Here is a 15,271-nt window from a genome sequence, read left to right as displayed (position 1 = left end):
CATTGCAAAAATTCACATGATATAAAAACATATAGGGGCTGGCCCTGTGGCGTAGTGGTTAAGTTCAGTGTGCTCTGCTTCAGTGGCCCGGGTTTAGATCCTGGGCACGGACCTACACCACTGGTCAGCCATGGTGTGGCAGTGATCCACATACAAAATAGAGGGAGACTGGCACAGAGGTTAGCCTAAAGCTAATCTTCCTCAAGACAAAAAAAAAAGAAGAGGAAGATTGGCAAACTAATAAGTATACCTCTATATTGTTTTTTGCATTAGTTGCAGAATATTGGTAGGAAAATCATCACTTATTTAGCACATCTATTGGTGAACATTTCAACTATTTTCATTTTCTTCCATTATAATCAGTGTTGTGGACAGCAGTATAAAAAGATACGTACAATAAAAATTTTGATGTCAAGTGACCAATTGTCCCCTGCAGACATGGTACCAATGGATATTCCTATAGGTAGAATATGAGTGTGCCCATTTCCCCAAATTCTTGCCAGCATCTTGTTTTATGATCTTTGCCCATTTACTCAGTGAAAAATACCATTTCCATTTCTTTGATTATATATGATTTTTCATTTGAGTATAGCAAATTAGTATTTATTCCTTTGCCAACTCATAGACTTTGCCCACATTTTGTGGCATTTAATTCTTCAGTTTGTTTACGTCTATGAGCATTTTACAGAGTAAAGATACCAATCTTTGACTCTCACAAATAACTATTTCCCCCCAGTTTGTCCTTTAGCTTTTATTTTGTGTATGGTGTTTTGTCGCATCAAAATTTTGTAATTTGTCATACTTCAATCTGTTATGCATAGATTTTATGATATGAAGCCATATTAGACACTGTTTCATTTTTTGCCTATGTCTCAAGATTTAGCATGTTTTTAAAGCAGTATAATAATATCCTGTGTAGCATTTTTAATTTTTTTGAAGTGCTTTCTTGTATAGTATCTCATTTAATCTTTTTTTTTTTAAAGATTTTATTTTTTCCTTTTTCTCCCCAAAGCCCCCCAGTACATAGTTGTATATTCTTCGTTGTGGGTCCTTCTAGTTGTAGCATGTGGGATGCTGCCTCAGCGTGGTTTGATGAGCAGTGCCATGTCCGCGCCCAGGATTCGAACCAACGAAACACTGGGCCGCCTGCAGCGGAGCGCACAGACTTAACCACTCGGCCACAGGGCCAGCCCCTCTCATTTAATCTTTACAATAACTTTGAGAGGCAGAATAGGCATTCTTTTTCTCATTTCATTGATGAGGAAGTTGAGACACAGAGAGATAAGAAACGAGCCTGAGATTACACAGCTAGTAAGCGTTTAGACTAGAAAAAGAACGTCAGCTTCCGTTCTTGTGCTCTCTCCACACCAGCAAAAGTTTTGCTCAATAACTAAGTGCAAGATTTCTAGCCTGTGTCCACGTATTCTGGTCCTATTTTCTCCTCTTGGCGTTCAGTAGCAGTTGAAGATACGTGGGAGGTACTCGCTAAACACTTTGTGATGGATGCTTTGCATCACTGCGAACATAGCTTCGCCCTGAGTGACTGCCACAGTTGATGGGTATGGCTGCCTAGAGGACTATGAGAAAGAGTTTGAAGTGCCATCTGGGCTCAGCTGGAAACGGTGTGATGATTGACGAGTGACATCTGTATTTGAGCAGAGAAAGGCCACATATTCATGCTCATGAAGAGAATAATCACGTGTGCAATTTATTTTTTTTTTGCTTTTGAATTCCTTATCTGATTTTTAAGGCAGTCTTTCTTCCTAGCTTTTTAAGTTATAGCATAAATTTATTCAATTCTGAGAAACTTGTAAGAGATCTACAGGTATTTCAAAACAGTCATTTTATGAGTTATGCATCCTTTGTGTGTGTTATAGAAATAAACTCCTCGAGGAAGGGTTCTTGGCTTTTTCGTTCACTGCGGCATCTCAAGTGCCTTCATATATTAGGTACTTAATCAGTATTTATTGAATGAATGAATGAAAGTCTAAATGATTTTCACATTCTTTTAAACTATACTTACTTTATGTATTGATTTTTATTGATGAGAAGCCTAAATCTATCCTTGTCTGGGGATTGGATGGGGTCTGAAAATACTAGTATCAAATGCATTAGACAAGACATTTAATTTTCGTGAATTTCTAGAGTTGTCTTATAAAACACATCCATGTGATTACATGGATCAAAATTTAAAGACTACTCCTTGCCCCGTTGCTTAGATTAAGTCGTATTTAGGAGAATCATTTAGTTCCAGCCCTGGAAGGAGCCTGATGACTTGACTCATTCTGTCCAATGGTATGAGCAGCGTGAGGGTTGTTCTTTGTGTAATGCTGATCTTTGTGTCACTCACACCCAGCATAGTGCCTGGTACCTCTTGAGGAGGGAACTTCTTCAGTTTAATCTCATCTTGCTCCAAAAGTGGAGGAAGTCAATTGGTCAGAATCACATTCTATTACACGTTTGGGTTCAAGGGCATTAAAACTCAGCACTGCACTCATAGCTTCTTTTCTCTCTCTGTATACATCTCGATATCTGTATCATCTATATCCTTCTTGTTGCTTTCCTAGGAAAGCCATGGCCATGAGGTGAAAGTTCTTCATTCTCTTCTCTCTGGTTCATTATAACTAGGTGGTTGAATGGATTCCAAGCCCATCGTGTGACCCGACCATCTTTCTTTCTCTGACGGCAGCTAATATATGCTGGACCCTAAATTTAGATTAGGAATAGCGATAGTAGTGAAAAATAGAATGCCCCAGTAAGTGTCCAGCTTAGTCAAAAACCTTTATTTTTTTATTTATTGAACAATCAATAAATTGATACTTTGACTTCTGTTCTGCTACTGCTCCTTGAGGGTAGGGCTGTTGATCTGAAATCCTTTAGGGAGGAGAGATGTAGCAGGGAATGACTGGGGCATCCAAGTATCATTGGCTTTGCTTCCTTTTGAAAGCAGTAAAACTAGGATTATAATCTATTATGACTCATTATAGTCACTACATAAATGTTTACTGAGTGAATTAGTAGCTCATATCCAGCCCACAACCTGATGTTTGTCTCCCTTCTAGAACGTCTCTCTCAAACAATTGGCCTCTGCTTGAATTGTCAAAAGTCATCTACCTCAATAAGACTAAAATTTTAAATTGGGAAATGAGAGTTCTGTACTATATTTATTTTAGGGAAAGAAATTGATCCTTGTAGAGACAGATGGTAGAGTTCTCACCTTTAAAAAAAAACACAAACAAGAGCTTTTAGAAGCCTAGTGCTAAAAATCACAGAAGAACGGAAATTAAAGAGGGAAAGCTGGGATCTAGGAGATTATTTTTATGCATTTTAAATATTTTCAATTCTACACAATGACAACTGAACTTGTCAATCATCTTCAGTAGCAAGTATATAAGTTTTGTGAATGGAGAATCAGATAATCTCTAAATTGGGAAAGAAAAGACAAAACATCTAGCTGCTGAAAACACACCAGCACACATGAGAAATGAAAGTAAACGTGAGCAAATGAAATGGAAGTCACTGGACTGAAGACGTGGTTTAAATACACTCCACTGAGGAAAAATGTGAATGTCTAACACTATTGAAAATACGTCTCTTGACATTGGAGCAGGTATTTTATAACAAAAAAAGAACTAGAATGAAAAGAAAGACATATCTAGAACAGGAATATTCAGATTTCATCTCACCCCACAGTCCTATCTATTTTTCCTCTTGGACCCCCCAATTTGAATACTTAAATTGGGGATTTCTGTAATTCTTATGATCCATTGAATCACTCTACCAAAGATGTTTAGAGATTTCCATTCATTTGGAATGAAGATGTGATGGTGTAATTTTTATTGTTGGAGAAACCGGCAGAAAGGAATCGAATGAGAAGTAGCTGGGGAGGAGCCAGGGATGGGGTATCATATCCTGGAAGAGAGGTGCTTATCAAAAATGGGTGAAGGCAGGACACTGAAAACAAACAGGTGCTTGTTTTCAGCTTCATTGCCCTGAACTGCCCTCAAAAGACTTTCCTTGTAAGTAGGAGGACTATATAATTTCTTGCCAAAACAGAGGCACTTTTCTGAGTGAGATGGAGTGCTATTAACAATTATGCCTGGACAATGGTGTAAATCTGACTTTCCTGGGCAAACAGGAACAAATGGCCGCTCTACCCACTAGGTCCTCTGTGGTGTGAGCTCCACCTCCCATGATTAGCATCTTCATCCTCTCTTGTAGATACCATTAGAGTTTGATCAGTATTCTCATCCACACAGGCTCCCAAAGAGTGGATACCCTGCCTTCATTTCCTTTGTTCCTCTCGTAGCAGCACAGCCTAATGTAACCAGAGTAAGAAACTGGCCACAGATGCTCCCTTTCCAGAGAAATCCCAACAATCTCCTTTTACTTTGGCTTCTTCTTTGGATCTTTATGACTCTTTCACTGCTCTGTTAGTGTGGTAAGCTAGTCAAGGGAGTAGTTTACCCACCCTTGGGTTGAAAGCTGTTTCTGCAAGTTATTCTTTTCTAGCTGGTGTGTGCTCTGGGCTGGGATTTTCTCACCCGAACTCCAAGAGACAGTTATGAGCTTAAGTGTATAAAGCAAAAAACCCTATTCTTTCTGCCATTGCTTTAAGTCCCCAGGCTCATGTAAGCCTCAGCAAAGATAAATCTCCAGATGGGTTGGTCTAGTTTATGAGGGTCCTGCACTGAGATTTGAGCTCAAAGTTTCAACTGGTAATAAATTATTCCTTTGTCCAGCTCATACATAAAATAGATCAATACATGGGAAGTCTTTCCATTTTAGCTTCCTTACGTTTTCCATTTTAGCCTTCCTGATGCTCATAGTTTGATCTTCTGGAATATTCTGCCTTTTACCTGCCTAGAATCTTTAGGCATTATCAAAAATTTTTGAAGTTCCTTAACTGGTCTGGATCACTTTCTCAGAAGCCTGTAATTCTTCAGTTGGGGGCTATTCACAAATATTTCAGAGACAAAGGTAATTCTTTTTATTTACTTCCAGATAGCAACTTTTTCTGCTCAGATGTCTTTGGGTCTATTTCTTTACTGGTAGATTGAACATCATTTCCAGCCACTTGGGGAGCCCTTTTCTTTCCATTCTATTTATTCCCTATAGCCTCTCTCCAATACATGGTATTGATTTTGCCGTTTGTTCTTTTTACCTTATTTTTCCTTTTTTAAAATGTGAAATATACATCTATAAGAGTATGTAAACATGTATGTACCTTTTAAAGAATAGCAATAAAAAGCCAAATCAAGTGTACCCACTACCTAAGTCAAAAATACAACACCACAGACTGTTTAAAAATTCTCTGTGTGCCCTTTCCCAATTCTATCTCCATCCTGGGCAATATTTTGACTTTTGTGTTAATTATTCTCTTGCTTTTCAAAATAGTTTTTTAAAAAAATCAACTTTGTATTATGTATCTATAAGAATATATTATTTAATTTTACTTTTGTTTGAACTTTCTATAAGTGGAAACTGTACAAGTTAGCTTTCACTGCAAAACAAATTACTCCAAAACTTGTTGGTTTAAAATAATAATTATTTGCTCATAATTTTTTAGATCAACAATTTGGGCTGAGTTCAGCTAGAATGCGTCATCTCTGCTCCAAGCGGGGTCAGCTAGGCTTATTCACACGTTAATGGTCAGCTGCTCCACAGGCAGGTCCACGGTGGCCATATATCTGGTCACTGTATTGGTGGGCTGTCAGTATGGGTGATGGAGACAAGTGGGCCCAAAGGCATTCTTCAAGCAGCAGGCTAGCCCAGGCTTATCCATTTGGCAGAGGTTGCAGGGTTCTCAAGACCAGCCAGGGAGTTAACTCCAGTGTGTAAGTGCTTGTATCATGTCTGCTAATAATTCCTTGGCCAAAGCAAATTACATGCCCAAACCCTCATTCAAATGGTGGAGAGATAAACTCCACATTTTTAGGGGAAAAGTGACAAAATTCCACTGCAAAATGAAAACATTTTCATGGGAATTGTGACAAAATCGACTGCAAAGGGCCGTGTATACTCTAATTGGAGGAATTTGTGGCCATTTTTGAAATCTGTCATTGTTTGCTCTACCAGTTACAGAGAGAAGTGTACTAAAATCTCCCCTTATGACTGTAGATTTTTCTATTTCTCATTGTAATTCTGCCAAGTTTTGTTTTATGTATTTTGAGGATATATTAATTTATTCATATGAGTTTAGAATTTGAATATTTTCCTGGTGAATTAAACCTTTTATTATTACGAATTAGAAGGCCCCCAACCCTGCCCTTTATTCCTTTTTGCTTCTCAGGTATTCCTTTTTATATAAATATCCAGCTGGCTGAAGAGCTCCTTATAGAATTTTCTTGTGAATGTCCACGGAAGGTGAATTTATTAGTTTATTAGTTTATTAGTCAGGGAAATATTTTTATTTTGCCCTTGTTATTTAAAGATATTTTTGATGGGTATGGTAGATTGACGATCATTGTTTCTCAGCACTGAAAATGCCATTGAGCTCTTATGATTTCTGTTGTTCTTTTTTGAAATTTCACTGCAGTCCGATTTGTACTCTCTTCCAGGTATTTTCTCCATAACTGCTTTTTACTCACTCTCACTTGTTTTTGGTATTCTTTAATCTCAAAATAATGTGTTTTTCTTTTTCTTTTTCCTGTCTGGAATTCAGTGGCTTATTGAATCTGCAGATTGGTGGCTTTCATCACTTTTTAGCAATGATTTCTTTCAAATATTGCCTCTGTCCTATTATTTCTCTTCTTTCTTTCTAATATTTTAATTAGATGTAAATTTGACTTGCTTCCTATTATTTACCTTTTCCCATAGTGCCAGTCATAATTTATGCATTTATCTCATTCTCGGCAGTATAAATCAAATGAAAGACTAGTTGTTGAGTGTTCCTGTATTTGAAACTTCTGCTATAATCTCTTTGAAGTCATTTGTGTCTCATTTGTTTTTGCCTCATTCTCTCCCTTTCTCCTCACCTCTGCTCCCGAGTTCTGAGAACTGTGTGTTTGGAACTCAGTGTATGTTGGCTAAGTTAATAGAAGCCACTTGTTAGTGGCTTGTTAGTCTTTCAAATCAAGCCTCTACATACTAACCTATCATTACTACTTTTTGAAACTAAGGATAATAACATGCGTGTGTGTGAATTATTTACCTGTGGAACTTTTTTCATTAGAGAGAGCCCACTCCATCATGCAGTTAAGAAAGTGTAGGAAGAAGGCAGGACAGGACGGAACAATTAAGATCTCCCTCTCTACCCCTTCATTGTTCCTCCTCATAGGAACAGTGACTTATTTGTTTAGGAGAGGAAAAAAGTTTGACTTCCATATCAACTTCATTAATCACAAGATGGGGCCAAAGCAGGGTAACTTTGCCAACTCTTTCTTAGCTTTCTACCAATCTCTAAGAACTACCTGCATTCAAACATTTCTATATTTATAGTCCCATTAAATAAGCAAACCAGTCTTAGGTCTTTACAGTCTTAGGTATGGCTTCCTCTCCTGTGGCATAATGTTTGGGTCAGAATAATGCAGATACTGACTTCCAAGTCTTGAGCAGAAAGATACAGTCCTACTGTCATCTCCAATATAGCTGTTAGCAGAGAGCCCTAAATAAAGCTGAGAATTTGTTCCGTTTAGCTCAATTTTTTTTCTCTGCAGACTAGAAGACAAGAATGAAAGAGGGTGGTAGGATTTAGACATCATATCTTACCCTGGAATCTTCATAAATCATAAAAATCAATACTGATGATGGATAAAGTCTGGATAGTGATTATTGTAAGTGATGACAATAAGTACAGTGAATTGGAAAATACTCAAATAAATTCTAATGACAAAATTTGGCTCTTTACTATTATGTAAAAATTGGTGATTGGGAAAAATAATGAAACAGGAAGACAATTAAAATGGCTTTGGATATAATATATTTTAATTCTTTTGTTTGTTTTCAAGTTTGCTATTAACTGATTTTGCAGTTTTTGATGAAGACTCTAGGTCAGGGATCGAATTTATTAGAAGTTCTTGCATTCTTGAAAGAACTCTGTAGGATTTATTGAAATGAAGACCTTCTCAATCTATCTTCTGAATAAAATTCTAACAATTTTTATAGGTAGATGAAAAAAAATCACCAAGCCCAGCAAACAACACTCAAAGGAGAGATCACCAATGAGTAAAGAAAGAGAGAATACTCACAGATAAAATACCCTGACAGTATGTCCAGAATGAGAAAATGCAGGTGAAAATTTCCCTGTCTAAGAAGGAGAAAACAACCATTTTCTTGAGGTTTTATTACTTGTCAGTGAAATTAATAATTTTGATAATCATGTTAAGTATTCTGAGACTTGCCATACAACACTCTCACATACACACTCTCAAAAAAAGGAAAGTAAGAAGAGTTTTACGGAAATTTATTTTGGAAGATACACCAAAAAACAAACCAACCAACCCAAAAACCCAAACTCACAAAAAACAAAAGGAAGCAAACAAAACCCCATTAAATTCACCTAGAATCTTGAATTAGCTTTTCTGACTAGTTTAAATTCTTTAATTTGTGAAATATGGAAACTGTGCCTTACAGATGTTAGTTTGTCAGAGTTGAAATAGCATGTTGACAGGGAGAGGTCCAGACCAGGGACCAGGTTTCCTTGTTCTCAGACACAAATTCTTTCAATTAGGACGTCTCCACAATAGAAAATAGCTATTTTCTTAACAATTCTGTGGCTACTAGTGATACATAGAAAAAATATGGCCTAAGATTCATATTAGTCAATTATCTGGTATGCTAAGGAAAGTGGGGAAAGTGATATTTGTGTATGAGAAAGTACACAAATAATTAGTTGTCTAGCTTCCAAAAAATATTTTTAAACCATAAAATAAAAAAAGAAAGCCCAAAATATAGTGACATTATTCTGTAGTGTTACATTTATTCGCTCCTTGGGATCATATTTTAGGTAGTTTATCAAAACAGATCTGTCTCGGAATTAAATAAGAAATGATTCAATTTCTTTGGGAAATTAAGCTATGACTTTTCTATGTCTAAAATAGTCTTTCTTTATGTCTGAGATTCCTTTGGCCATTATTCTCAAATGAATTTTTCTTGTAACAACATAAAATGCTATTGATTAATGAATTTTTTCACAAATGAAAAAAATTGACATCATAATATCATGGCGTTGCTATAAAACAAAACCAAAAATGAAATAAAAACTACGATAGAGTGAATACAAATTGCTGTTTGGTAGCTTCTACTTTCTTCTACACTTAAGTTTTCAAAGAGAACAGTATATACTCTGATGTGCTCTTAAGGCTAACAAAAGGAGTTTTGTATACCTTGAAATAATACTATATAATATATACATCCTGTTGGCTGGTTGTTTTTTTTCACATTCCCAAACTCCTCTTGAGCAAAGCTCTTAAAAATTGTATCTAAGAGTAGAAAAGTTGGAGTCCTTAAAAACAAAATCAAATAAGACAAAACTTGCCTAAAGTCTTATTGACTATTTTCCAAACATCATCTTTTTGCCCACAATACAAAATGAGTATTCCATTCCTCAAGTTTTTATAATGTGTGTATTTTCTGCTTCCCTCTAGCCCTTTCTTGAATGTACACACGCACAAGCACACACACAAACTCACAAACATTGAAAACACTAATGGACTCCACATAGGAGAGATAATTTAACTGTTTTTTAATAACAGGAAAAAATTAAAAAGATAAAAAAAACAGCTTATGTTTTATATATATATTAAGACCCCAAGATAAATTAAATGGATCCCAAATGAGCTGTTACCATGAATTCCTTCCATGCATTAAAAGCATCTAGCTCTCCAGATTGCTTCAATAGGTCTCTAGATTTTTGGGAAATTGACTAATTTCAATACAATAGTTGAATTATAATTTTAAGATTATGGTATCTGAAATGCACAAAGTCTAAATTAAATTTCTGTTTAGTCATATCAACATTTGTTAAGAAAACATATATCTATCAAACAATTACATAAATTGTGAGTATTTGCATTACAAAGAATATGAACTCATTTTGCAAAATTCTTAATTATGTCCCTTGATGCATTTATGTCTTGGCTAACAAGTCTTTAGCAGCTTGCAAAAGCAAGGAGGAGGAAAGGCAGAAATCCTGAAAGCTGTAGCTTTAGGAGCCATTATTTAGCAAAATAATTCAGAAATGGAGCTAAAGTGTGTCTAAAACTATAAGGAAAGTAAAAACTAAGTTTTTAGTAATAAAATCGATTTTAAACATCTTCAAAAAATATGTTTTTCAAGAAATCCTTTTCCGTCTTTCCTATTCTGTTGAATTCTATGTTTCAAGGGGTCTCTCTTTCTCTCTTCTTGTTTGAGTACAATTATATGACATTTCTGAGAAAATCCCCTACTTGTGTTCCTGCTTCAGACCTAACACCCATTTTCCTTCCCATGAGAAGCCAATGAATGAATGATTGGTGACTATAGTCTATTATTCTTAGAAAAGGAATAGAAGGAAAAAGACCACATGGCATCTGATAATCCATTGTAAAATGTTCTCTTTGGAGATAATCCTTATTTTCTTTTTATATTTTTATGAAAAATAAGGTAAAACTTGCCCATCAATGTCCTAAAATAAGGTGAAACAGTTGAACATCCTAAACATAGACTATCACAAAGGGTCATAATTTCTTCTATGGGGAAAGTAATAGTACACCTCTGTCCTGTCAATGGTCACCCAAGCTTACCGCACAAAGCCTTGCTTCTGAATCAGTCCCTCTGTTGTCTGACCCTGCTATTCATAGAGTCATCCTGCTGTGGATTCTAAGATCGCTTTGATAGCTGGAGAGATCCTCCTGCCAGTAGAAGGCAGGAGCAGCGTGGATTTTAATGATCTGGGCACTACTTGTACTGTACTTGGTAGGGAGTAAAGAGAGAATAAAGACTTTTAGCCATTCTTTGCCTCTTGGTGTCCTGAAAATTTTCTCTCACTGTAATTAAGACTCAAAGTACTCTCTTGCCCAGTTTAGGGAGGCACCTTAAATGTGGTAGTTCTTAAAGCAAGTATACATTGAATTTTTATCTGGTAAATAATAAGAAGAACGTAGTATGCTGCAAAGAAATATAACAATCTGAAAGTGATTTCCCATGCAATTGTATTTTATATTTATATGACAATGATTTTTTCCCTTATTTCTGTAAATGACATAATAACATAAAAATTCTTGGGGTAGGCTTTCAAAGAGAGAAATTCTCCAATAAGAATCATAACCAGTAGCATATATATCCTTCCTAAGAGGCTCTATATCTTGTGTATGGCAGCGACAGGAAAACAATGAAAGTAATGGATGTACCTTTCTCCCCAACAGTCTACTGTGTACATTTTTATCATTATTATTTTATATTTTCTAGCTTTCAATATCCCATATTTCAAAAAAGCAATTTTTTCCTCGGAACAGCTAATGGATGTCTTGGAGTACTTACTGGGAGAGAGAAAAAAGAAAAATGAAAAATTCACTTTGAAAGTTGCAACTTCGAAATTCGCATTACTATGGTTTGTATTTTTCATATATTCCCTTTCTTAGGTAGAAGAGGTTATTATTATAAGACTAGATACATACTGTGAAGTGAAAGCAAAGTAAGAAAAAAATTTCTCTATGGGAAAAATAAAATAACTGCACTTTCTATAAGGCATAGATAGATGTACGTGTGTAACACATAGGCTTACAAAATAAGCTGGCAATGAAACCACTTGCAATAGCAAAATCTGAAAATATGTTTATGTAATTTACATAGACATATAAAATATTCCAGTATACATCTTCTTAATACCTTTTCTACTTCTTGCACATTAAATGACTTGATCTGTTAGTTATTGTCAGTTCAGAGAACACATTCTCATCTTGACAGCCAGAATCTTTGTATCTTAGAAAAAATTCACAAAACATATGAACCAAGACAACCCGATTTGAGAAATCAACTCTATCATTTTCCAGACTGAAGGCTGATTGTACATTCATCATAAAAGGCTGAGAGACATTTTTTCATTCCTATCTCTCCTGGAGGGTATTACTTGTATTGTAAGACTTAGGCCAGTGTTTCTCTGAGTGTGGTCCTGGAACCACCTGTTTCTGATTCATCCAGGGCTCTTCCTGCAAATTTCTGGGATCTACTCAAAATTAACTGAGTAAGACATACATGTTAAAAGGCACTTCAAGTGATTCTCATGCACAGTGTGTTTTGAGAAAGATTGATTAACGGCCCCCTCTCTTCTCTTTTGCATCACCTTCAGGTTCAGCCATGTAGCCTTTGTTGGAGAAGTCAAGATCAACAAGGGATGGAGTGAAGTTGCCCCACAAAAGAAGAAAGTGTGGGGAGAGAGGTTGGTGCTTGGAAAGAAGAAGAGAGGGGCCTGAGGATGGATTCACCGAGCCAGGCTCAGTAAATGGATTCTGTGAATAGTGGAGATCCACATAGCTCCTCAGTAGGTAGCGGGCCACTGATGTGAGCGGCTCTTAGATACTGGAGGACTGATCCATGTAGCTGAGCAGGCAGTCCATGTAGACAAACTCTGGGAAATGTACCTCTCTAGCTTGCCCTGGGAAGCAGTATCTAATAGATGCTTGATAGTGACATCAAGTATAACAGAAAGAAAAGCAACAAACATCGGAAACCATCACTAATCAAAGACCAAGCCAACTTTCAATTTATTAACATCACATAAGAATCCAGAGCTTTGAAAAAATCCAGTGGATAAATGTGTGTGGTGAGGGAATGAGAGCAAACATTTAATACAGACTTGAATTAAAAATATTCTAAAGATACTCACAAGAAGACCAACTAGCAACACTTCATAGACAAGACACCATTGTGACCAGAACCTAGGTGAGGCTGATGCAACTTCCTGGACCACAGAGACTGAGAAGGACTGCATTAGAAAGGTAAGAAGAATGATTTCACTTTGACTACATTGTCCCTCCCCCAGGCTGGCACAGTACTGAACCAAGAGAGCCCCCATGGGCCTACAATTTCTTCAGTGGGAAAGAGTTCCCAAGGTGGATATGCAGCTTCCCTAGAATTGTGGGAGGCTTCCCAGGAGGCCCACTTGTGTCTTGCCTCATGTGGATCTTGGGGAAACCTGCAGGGCTCAACCACTGGGAATCAGACAGAGATGGGGAATGGGGAGGGGCTTCCTGCCACCAGAACTCAGATCTTGATGAGCCACATTCCTGCTCACAGAAGTGCCCAAGCAGAGATCCCAGCCAGTGGAATCCCTATCCCAGCCAGATGGACAGAGCCCCAAACCAGTGGACCCATTTGTCCAGGGAGCTCAGTTGGCAGTTCCACCCAACTTGGGTCCTCAGCCAATGAGCTCTACCAGCCATGTTTCTTATTCTATGGCTCTACTTGGGCAGGGAAACAAATTCCAAACTGCTGAGCATAGCCTCCAGTCCCACCAACCAGGAAGCCTGGCCAAAGAACCCATGCAGCTGTGGAACCTATCCTATGGCACTGCTTGGGGAGGGAGCCAAGCCAGGAGCCCTGCCAAAATGTTGACTATAGCCTCTGGCCCTGCATAACCAGGGGGCCTAAATGGTGACCATGGGAAGCCTTGGAGCACAACTATGGTCCTGCACAACATAGCTTACAGTCTTGTCCTGGCAAGGGGCTCAGGTACTGACCCTACCCAATCACAGAGCATAACTTGCAGCCCCATCTGACCAGGAGCCTGGACAGTGACCCTGCCCAGTTTCAGAGCACAAGTCTGGAAGATGAGATCACTTACTTAAATGCTCAGATACCAAAGTAAGGACATAGGATCACAAAGAAAATTAGGTAAACATAAAGCCACCAACGTCAACTAATAAATCTCCAATAACTGACACTAAAGGAGTGGAGCTCTATGAACTGTCTGACAAAGTATTCAGAATATCTTCATAAAGAAGTTCAATAAACCATAGAACACAGAGAAAGACAACTAAATGGATTTAGGAAAAAGGAAAACAATGCATGAGAAATGAAATGAGAGGTTCAGTAAAGAAACAGAAACTGTTAAAAATCACACAAGAAATCCTAGACCTGAAGAGTACAGTGGCTGAAACAAAGAATTCAACAGAGAGCTTCAAAATCGGACTTGATCAAGCAGAAGAAAGAATCAGTGAACTTGAAGACAGATCACTTGAAATTATCAAGTCAGAGGAGCAAAAAGAAAAAAAAGAATGAGAAAGAGTGAAGAAAGTCCACAAGACTTACAGGAAACCATCAAGACAAACAATATGTGCATTATGGGAATACTGGAAGGAGAAGAGGAAAAGAAAGGGACAGAAAGTCTATTTAAAGAAATAATGGCTGGAAATGTTCCAAACTTTGGATGAGAAATGGACATCTGGATTCATGAGTCCCAAGGGATCTCAAATAAGTTGAACCCGAAAAAGGCCACACCAAGACGCATTATAATTAAATAGTCAAAAATCAAGAACAAAGAGAGAATTTTGAAAGCTGCAAGAGAAAAGTGACTTGTCACATATGAGGGAACACCCATAAGACTGTGAGTTGATTTCTCAGCAGAAACTTTGCAGGCTAGGAAAGACTGGGATGATATATTTAAAATATTGGAAGAAAAAAACTGTCATCCAAAAACACTATACCTAGCAAAGCTGTCCTTCACTAATGAAGGACAGCTAAAGACTTCCCCCCTCCAAAAAAGCTGAAGGAGTTCATCACCACTAGACCTGGCTTACAAGAAATGCTAAATGGTATTCTTCAAACTGAAATGAAAGCATGCTAATTAATAGCATAAAACACATGAACCTATAAATCTCACTGGTAAAATTAAATGCATAATCAAAGACAGATTCTGTAATATTGTAATATTGTGATTGTGGCGCATAAATCACTTACAACTCTAGTTTAAAAACTAAAATACAAATGCATTAAAAATAATTCTAGGGGCCAGTCCCATGGCCTAGTGGTTAAGTTTGGTACATTCTGCTTCAGTGGCCTGTGTTTGGTTCCTGGGCATGGATGTATACCACTCATCGGTGGCCATGATGTGGTGGCAACCTGCATACAAAAATAGAGGAAGATTGGCAGAGATGATAGCTCAGGGTGAATCTTCCTTAGCAAAATAAAACAAAACAAAACAAAAAACAAAACTCTACAATAATTTGTTATTGGATACACAATACAAAAAAGAGGTAAGTGGTAACATCAGTAACCCAAAATGTCAGTGGGGGAGAAGTAGAAGTTTAAAGTTTCTGCATGCTATCAAAGTTAGATTTTTATCAGCTCAGAT

Source organism: Equus caballus, chromosome 5 (genome assembly GCF_041296265.1).
Source record: "Equus caballus isolate H_3958 breed thoroughbred chromosome 5, TB-T2T, whole genome shotgun sequence".
Classification (NCBI taxonomy): domain Eukaryota; kingdom Metazoa; phylum Chordata; class Mammalia; order Perissodactyla; family Equidae; genus Equus; species Equus caballus.
The sequence above is the reverse complement of the archived record's forward strand: the minus strand, read 5'-3'. Positions refer to the sequence as shown.